At 50.2% G+C, this 8,532-nt stretch overlaps 1 long non-coding RNA gene across 1 annotated transcript; it reads left to right on the forward strand.

The window, feature by feature from the left end:
- Nucleotides 1-4,548: 4,548 nt before the first annotated feature.
- LOC105525498 lies at nt 4,549-6,906 on the forward strand. Its single transcript, XR_001003928.1, has 2 exons — nt 4,549-4,860; nt 6,596-6,906. It is a non-coding gene; the product is annotated as an uncharacterized LOC105525498 (long non-coding RNA).
- Nucleotides 6,907-8,532: the final 1,626 nt, after the last annotated feature.

Genomic DNA, 8,532 nt, shown 5'->3' on the forward strand with positions numbered 1-8,532 from the left:
CGCGGAGGGTCGGGGGCTGGGGACTGGGGAAGGGTACCCCAAATATCTCTGGGTGGCGATCGCTCAGCCCCTCCAGTCCATCCAGCTCCTGCATTGTCCGTCCGACCAATAACCTCTCAGCCCCTTCCTGCATCGTCTCCCTGTGAGACCTACTGGAACCCACCACCTTTCACACCACTGACCAGCTGGAGGAAAATGCAGAGGCACAGCCTAGGCCATGCGCCCAACTGGCTGCTTCCCCAGACACTCCCACTTTCCCATTCTTTTTTTTTTTTTTTTTTTTTTTTTTGAGATGGAGTCTCGCTCTGCCACCCAGGCTGGAGTGCAGTGGTGCAATCTCAGCTCACTGCAACCTCCACCTCCCGGGTTCAACTGATTCTCCTGCCTCAGCCTCCCAAGTAGCTGGGATTACACGCACACACCACCATGCCCGGCTAGTTTTTGTATTTTTAGTAGAGATGGGGTTTCGCCATGTTGGCCAGGCTGGTCTCCAACTCCCAACCTCAGGTGATCCACCCGCCTCGGGCTCCCGAAATGCTGGGATTACAGGCGTGAGCAACCGCGCCCAGCCTCACTTTCCCATTCTTAAGGCCTCCCGTTTCAGACCTGTCCCCTTTCCCTGCATTTCTGTCACGGCACATCACAACCAGCAGACAGGGCTTCCGGTTTCACAGGAGAAATAGAAGCTGTCGGACGGGACCTCCTTCAAACTCCTGCCGCCAAAGCTCAGCATGTTCCTGGACCCACGTGTTTCCTCTTTTCCTTTGGGATTGAATTAGGTGCCGCCTGAAACCCGCTCCTGGTGGGGGTCTTGGCTCTATCAGTGATGCCTCTATTCTGTGTGTTTAACCTTGCCCTTGTAGGGGCAGAAAACAGAGCATTTAAAACAGGATCAAGCTTCCCGTTTTAAAACTCCACACACTCCCTTAATTTCATCTCCTCCTCCACCTACTGCCCCGTCTCTTCCTCTTCATGGCTAAACTTCTCAAAAAAGTGGATACACTTTCTGTCAACTCCTAAACGCTCCTCATGCTCCCTTGGCCTCTGCTCCTACCTTCCTCCTCCCACTTCACTGGAACTACTTCTGCCAAAGAGGATCCCTGAGATGTCCTGACTGGTAACCCCAATGGACTCTACTCAATGTGCCACGTCCTTCACTTCTTAGCAGAGTTTGAAACAGCCTGACTCTCCTCTTCTGGCAACATTCTTTTCCTTGGTTTGGGGATGTCGTACATCTCTGGTTCTGCCCCTCCCGCTGAGGCCCCTCCTCTGTTCAGCCCTTTATGTCGGCATTGCTTGTGTCTGTCCTGGCCCGCCTTCTCCTCTCGTTCTACACCCTCTCCCGGGGGACTTTAGCGTCTCTCATGGCTCGGGTCACCAGCTCCACGGTGATGACTACCAAATTCTGTACCTCATTTCCTGAGGCTCCCGACAGACTTGCCTGGTCAATACGTTACTGGACATATTCATGAGACTGTCTCACACAGGCCCCTCAAACCCAGTGTTCTCAGATAATTCTCTTCCTCTCCATGCCTGTTCCTCTTCCACTGCCTCATACGTCAGTGGCTGTCCGCCCCCTCTCTCTCCCCCTCTACATTTGGCTCATAGGAAAAGTGTCACCAAGGGCTGTGAGTGCAGATTTCTCATTATCCCCTAAATTTGAACATTCTTCCCCTCTAAAGTGTGTGGCCATTACCCTATTACAGATCAACATCTTCTATCACTGAATGACAGCAATAATCTAATTGGGTTCCCTGGGGCTGAGGAGGACTGCGAGAGGCTGCCCAGTGTACCCTCCCTCACCTTCCCCAACAGCCCTCACCTTCTGGTCTACAAAACTCTTAAAAACATTTAGAGTGTTACTCTGGAAAGGCACCAACTATTAGCTTTGTGTTCTTCATGCAGCCCTGTTTGGGCTGTTTCAGGTGTCCCAGCTTGGCACTTCTGTTAGCCTCTGGGTCTGAAAACAGTGGGATGATCTTAAAGGAGCCTCTGGAGATATCCCCTCTACTGATGGACTTACTGTCCCTGCCCTAACACCGTGGCTCTCTCCTCCTGCCTGTGGCACAGTGTTTACCACACAGTGTGATGACGTTCTGCTCCAGACTCAGGACCTGCAGGACGTTTTTCTGGGGGATGGAGTGGGGCAGTGGAATGTCACTGCACGATCCACCACGGCAGCCGGCTAGAGAGTCAGTCAATAGAATAAAATAAATGAATGAATGAATTAGCCAGTGACTGAATGAATTGGTGCTTGGTCACCGTGGGAATGAACTTCTTTTCCCTTAATGTGCTATCATTGTTTTTCTTTTTTCCTTTTTTTTTTTCTGAGACGGAGTTTCGCCCAGGCGAAATCTCAGCTCACTGCAACCTCTGCCTCCTGGGTTCAAGTGATTCTCCTGCCTCAGCCTCTGAGTAGCTGAAATTACAGGTGCCTGCCACCATACCTGGCTAATTTTTATATTTTTAGTAGAGACAGAGTTTTGCCATGTTGATCAGGCTGGTCTCGATCTCCTGACCTCCTGATCCACCTGCCTCAGCCTCCCAAAGTGCTGGGATTAAAGGAGTGAGCCACTGCGCCTGGCCTTATTTTTTCTTTTCTTTTTTTTTAATTTAATTTTTTTTGAGACAGTCTCACTTTAGTACCCAGGCTGGAGTCCAGTGGTGCAATCTTGGCTCACTGCAATCTCCACCTCCTGGGTTCAAGCAATTCTCCTGCCTCAGCCTCCTGAGTAGTTGGCATTACAGGTGCCTGCCACCACACCTGGCTAGGTTTTGTATTTTTTTCTGTAGAGATGGGGTTTCACCATGTTGGCCATGCTGGTCTCAAACTCCTGAGCTCAAGCAATCCTCCCGCCTCAGCCTCCCAGAGTGCTGGGATTACAGGTATTAGCCACCACACCCAGCCACGCTATCATTTTTTGATGGTACCAGTCAGGACTGTTAATAACTAGAATTCTCTCCTGGCCCATGGACACTGTGGAGGTTCAAGTACAAGCCTAAGTTCAATTCAGATCTTCTTTATTCAATTAAATAAAAATTATTTGGCATTATTATTATCAGAAATACAGATGTATTTCCTGCCTTCAAGAAGCAGACAGGGAAGACGGACCCCCCCTTACAGAAAGAAAGCTGTAACGGTGATGCAGACAGGGAGGAAGGCAATGATGCCATGAGAGAAGTTAAAATCAACAGCTTCTAAGGTAAGAATAAAAAATTAATCTCAGCTGGGAGGATGTAGGAAGTCCTCTCAGAATGGATCTAATTTATTTTTAAAAACTATTTATGGCCAGGCACGGTGGCTTACGCCCGTAATCCCAGCACTTTGGGAGGCTAAGGCAGGCAGATCACGAGGTCAGGAGTTTGAGACCAGCTCTGACCAACATGGCAAAACCACGTCTCTACTAAAAATACAAAAATTAGCTGGGCGTGGTGGCAGGCACCTGTAATCCCAGCTACTCAGGTGGCTGAGGCAGGAGAATTGCTGGAACCCAAGAGGCGGAGGTTGCAGTGAGCCGAGGTCACGCCACTGCACTCCAGCCTGGTGGACAGAGCGAGACTCCATCTCAAAACAAAAACAAAAACAAAAAACCCGAAACTATTTATTATGGAAAAATTCAAACACATGCAAAAGTAGAGAGAATAGGATGATGAACCGAAGGTATCAGTTAGCCAGCTTCAAAATTATCAACATTTTGCTCAAGCTCTTATTCCCTGTATTTTAAAAATATAACCACAATACCTGATCAGAGCTAAAACAAATATGGCCACACACCTTTAATCCCAACACTTTGGGAGGCTGAGATGGGCAGATCGCCTGAGGCCAGGAGTTCAAGACCAGCCTGGCCAATATGGTGAAACCCCTGTCTCTACTAAAAATACAAAAATTAGCCGGGCGTGGTGGCGGCGCTTGTGGTCCCAGCTACTCAGGAGACTGAAGCAGGAGAATCGCTTGAACTGGGGAGGTGCAACCCTGGTAACGCACACACAGGTCTGTTTCCACCCACAGCAAAGCCGGATGCTACGGTTGGCAGAGGCAAGCCCTTTGCCTGCACTTCAGGCCAAAGCCGGGTGTCACCTCGATGGTTCCTAAGGTCCCTGACAATCCTGAGATCTTGCATCCTGTCTATTTCAGGTCAAAGATGCCCACATGTTCCTTCTAGCTTTGTTTCCCTGATGTTCCGTGCCACCTGCTACTCCTCTCTGAGCTACTTTTTTTTTTTTTTTTTTTTTGAGAGGGAGTCTCGCTCTGTCGTCCGGGCTGGAGTGCAGTGGCCGGATCTCAGCTCACTGCAAGCTCCGCCTCCCGGGTTTACGCCATTCTCCTGCCTCAGCCTCCCGAGTAGCTGGGACTACAGGCGCCGCCACCACGCCCGGCTGGGTTTTTGTATTTTTTTTAGTAGAGACGGGGTTTCACCGTGTTAGCCAGGATGGTTTCGATCTCCTGACCTCGTGATCCGCCCGTCTCGGCCTCCCAAAGTGCTGGGATTACAGGCTTGAGCCACCGCGCCCGGCCTGAGCTACTTTTCCAGGTTCCGCAGGGAGAGGTTCAGCTGTCCGTGGCAGACGTGAGGGCAGAGAACGAGGCGGTTGGGTTCTGCTGACCTTTCTGTCTTCTTGCAGTGTGGCTGTTTCTTGACTGGTACCGTGTACACTTTTGAGGGCAGACAGGAGTCTGCGGAGAGATGCTGGGGACGTTGAGCAACAGCAGTGGGGCTGGGAGGCAGAAATGAGGACAAGGACGTTCACCTTGTGTTTCTCTCAGCTTCTCAGATGACCAAGGTGGTGCTGCAGATGGTGCTGAGGAAGGAGAACCCACCAAGCCCGGCTAGGAGTCGCCTAGACCAGACGCAGAGCACGGTGAGCTCCCTGTAGGTTCTCTGAGAAGGGGTGGGTGGCAGCCTGCTCCTTGCCTTTGTGGCCTCCAGACCCCAAAGTCAGGGAACCAAAGGGAGAAAGGGGCTGTAGCTAGGGCAGAGCTCCACTGCAATGATTGTTTTAGGGGTAGGAGCCAGGATTGCTGTCTGTGGACACTGAAATTTGAATCTCATATACTTTTCATGTGCCACAAAACATTATTTCTTCTTTTGTTCTTTTCCTACCATCTAAAAATGTAGAAAACATTCTTAGCCTATGAGTTGCACAAAAACAGGCAGTGGCCAGATTTGGCCCATAGACCGTAGTTTGCTGACCTCTGCCCTAAGTCATCCTCCAATCTCTTCTTTCCTTCTGTGTCCTTGTTACTGACAAAGCCACTTCCCCTAAAATGGGGTCTTTCCCTGTTTGGTGCCATGAAGCCAATATGCAAAACCACAGCTGAGCCTCAAGCAGTGCAGGCTTTATTTGGTGGCCATGGAATTGAGAAGTGAGAGCTCGGCTCACAAATCAACTTTTCTGCTCGTGAGACCCAGGAAGCCACAGGTACAGGGCACCTTTCGTGAAGGGGCTGAGCATTGAAAGCAGGGGAGGAGTGGCCGGGAGCAAAGGCTCACCCCATAAACCCAGAACAATGGGAGAGGATTGCCGAGACCAGGAGTTCGAGGCCATCCTGGTTAACATAGTGATACTCCCCATCTCTACAAAAACAAAAATGAAAAACGCAAGGGGAGAAATCATGTGTTTTCTGGGTCTGGGTGGAGAACTTTTCAAAACCAGAGTGCCAACTTCCTATTTGTTTTTTATGTTTTTTTTTCCATCATTGTCATGGTGGTTGTTGACTGTTACGGTGCTAGCGGGACTGCCATTTAGCATGGAGATTAGATTATAATGAAGTTAGAGGTCAAGCGAGCTGCCATCTTGGATTCCATCAGTCTTAGCTGGTTTGATCACCAGGGAGAAGTTCGGACCTCAGGCATCCTGTTTCCTAAAGATAAACAGAGTTAAGGCAGGGTAGGTATTCACGGAGGTCATGTGGGCCTTACACTGGATGACAACTTGGCTTCAGCCCTCATCTGTCCAGTGCCCTCAACCCAGTACTGGAGGACAGCCCTGGGCCGCATCATGGCATATTGTGGCTTTGGGCAGAAAGAAAAGCAGATAGTGCAATGGAAAGAGCATGGGCTTGAGAGTCAGACTTGACTTCAACTCCTAGCTCTACCACTTACCACCTAGGTGACCTCAAGCCACTTTCTCAGTCTTTCTGAGCATCCATTTCCTCATGTGTATCCTAGAGCTTGTCTGATAGGGCTGTAGTGAGAATTAATTGAATTAAGTATAGTGAGAATTAAGCCAGGTATGGAGAGACCTAGGTCCTGGTGAGTGAATTAATTGAGATCAGGTGGGGAGGGGCATGGCTCCTGTGAGTGAATTAATTGAGATCAGGTGGGGAGGGGCGTGGCTCCTGTGAGTGAATTAATTGAGATCAGGTGGGGAGGGGCGTGGCTCCTGTGAGTGAATTAATTGAGATCAGGTGGGGAGGGGTGTGGTTCCTGTGAGTGAATTAATTGAGATCAGGTGGGGAGGGGCGTGGCTCCTGGTGAATTAATTGAAATCAGGTGGGGAGGGGCGTGGCTCCTGTGAATGTTGGCCAGGAGGCAGCTGCTATTTGGGAACACAGGCACAGGTGGGAACAGACCTTCACTTCCTGCGCACTTAGGTTCAGCGGTTTCTCCAAACCAGCCTCCCAGGAATGCCGTTCTCCATGGCCGTGAGGGGAATCAAGAAGACAGCCTGACTCCTCTCCTGAGGCCTCTTCCACACCCTGAGCCAGCAGGATCCACGGAGCAGAGGTCATCTGTCCCCAGCTTGGCCCACTGAGGTAAGCATGGCTGGGCCCAGGGTAGCTTGTCTCTCAGCTCCCATCCTGTGTACTTCCACATTGGTTTAACCGGAGCAAAACTGAAATGTACAGTTGTCATAAACACATTTAAATGTGCATAGGATCAGCCATACAAATTATGGAACATACGTTTGGCTCACAGTACTATTCATTGTTTTGTGATGGCTACAATGACTATAGCAAACATTTCTTGAAAGTAGAAAATAAGAACCCAGCACCCCTTTAGCTAAGTAATGTGCCCTCTTTCCTCAATATTCCTTCCTGGGCTCCACATTACTGCCCTTAAGCCTGGAAATATTCTGGTCTGAGCCCCGTAGTCCAGGCCTCGTAGTCAGGCTTTCTGTCCCCAGTGATGAAAGGAGAGGCGGCAGACCTTTCCCCGGTGAGCTCAGATGGGCCTCCTGGAGTCTCCTGGGACGCACAGGATTTCAAAGATCCAGGAGGGGCTGCCAGGGCCTGTGGGGTCTGATGAACCTCTCACATTCCCTCCCACACCTGCCCGTTTCCCGTTTCTGTTTCTGTGAATGCTTTCCCTGTTCTGACTTCCTGGACTCCAGACCTCAGGGTCATCTTTTGCTTCTCTCTGCAAGGTGCCAAGTCTCTCGAGTTTGTTTGATTTGTTATTGAGGTGGAGTCTCACTGTACTGCCCAGGCTGGAGTGCAGTGGTGCGATCTCAGCTCACTGCAACCTCCAACTCCCTGGTTCAAGCAATTCTCCTGCCTCAGTCTCTGGAGTCACTGGCATTACGGGCACCCGCCACCACAGCTGGCTTTTTGTTTCTGGATTTTTAGTAGAGATAGGGTTTCACCATGTTGTCCAGGCTGGTCTCGATCTCCTGACCTCATGATCCGCCTGCCTTGGCCTCCCAAAATGCTGGGATTATAGGAGTGAGCCACTGTGCCCGGCCATCTCTCTACTTTTACTTTGCAATATCATTCATACCCATCCCCTTTCTAGTCCCACTGCTGAAGTCCTGGGTCACAGCCTCCTAACTGGTCCCCCTGCCCTAACTCCTCCCTGCCCTAACTCCTCCCTGACCGGTCCGCCTGCCCTAACTCCTCCCTGACTGGCCTCTGTCCAAGCAGAGCTTGAGTATTGCTAGTTCCCTGCTCAAACCCACCACTGGCACTGGCTTCCCATCACCTACAGAATAAAGGCTAAATGCCTACACTTGGCACAGAAAGTCATCAACAGGCCCCAGTGCCCATTTCTGGCCTTATCTTCTGTTAATGCCCTGCACCCACTCCTATGCTGTAGCCAACTGGAAAGAGCCATTATCCCCTCAGGAACACTGGCTTCTCAGTAAATGATTATAGCCCAGAAACCCTGTCGGCACAGAACCCAGCTGTTGGCTAATTGGTCAGCTTTAGCTTCATTTCTCTGAATAATTTATTTCAAAACATAATCCCAAGGAACAAGGTTAGGCAAAGGGGAGGGGAGACAGGGACAGAGGGACAGCCCGTGCAAAGACGTGTTATCCAGTCGGCCCCTGCTGTGGCTGACTGGTTGTGCGATCCTGTAAGATCTTCTAAGAAGCTTTATGAGAGGTATTGAGAACCATCTGTCCTGGGGATGAATCTGTCTGTCGGCTCCCAGTCCTCATGGGTTACGAGTTGCTCCACAGGATTCTGGATATATACAGATGTTCCTCATCTGAGGAAGGGGTTACGTCCCAATAAACACTTGGTAAGTCAAAAACACTGTAAGTCAGAAACACATTTAATACCCTAATAAGCCCATCATAAAGTCAAAA

Source organism: Colobus angolensis, unplaced genomic scaffold (assembly GCF_000951035.1).
Source record: "Colobus angolensis palliatus isolate OR3802 unplaced genomic scaffold, Cang.pa_1.0 Scaffold54, whole genome shotgun sequence".
Classification (NCBI taxonomy): domain Eukaryota; kingdom Metazoa; phylum Chordata; class Mammalia; order Primates; family Cercopithecidae; genus Colobus; species Colobus angolensis.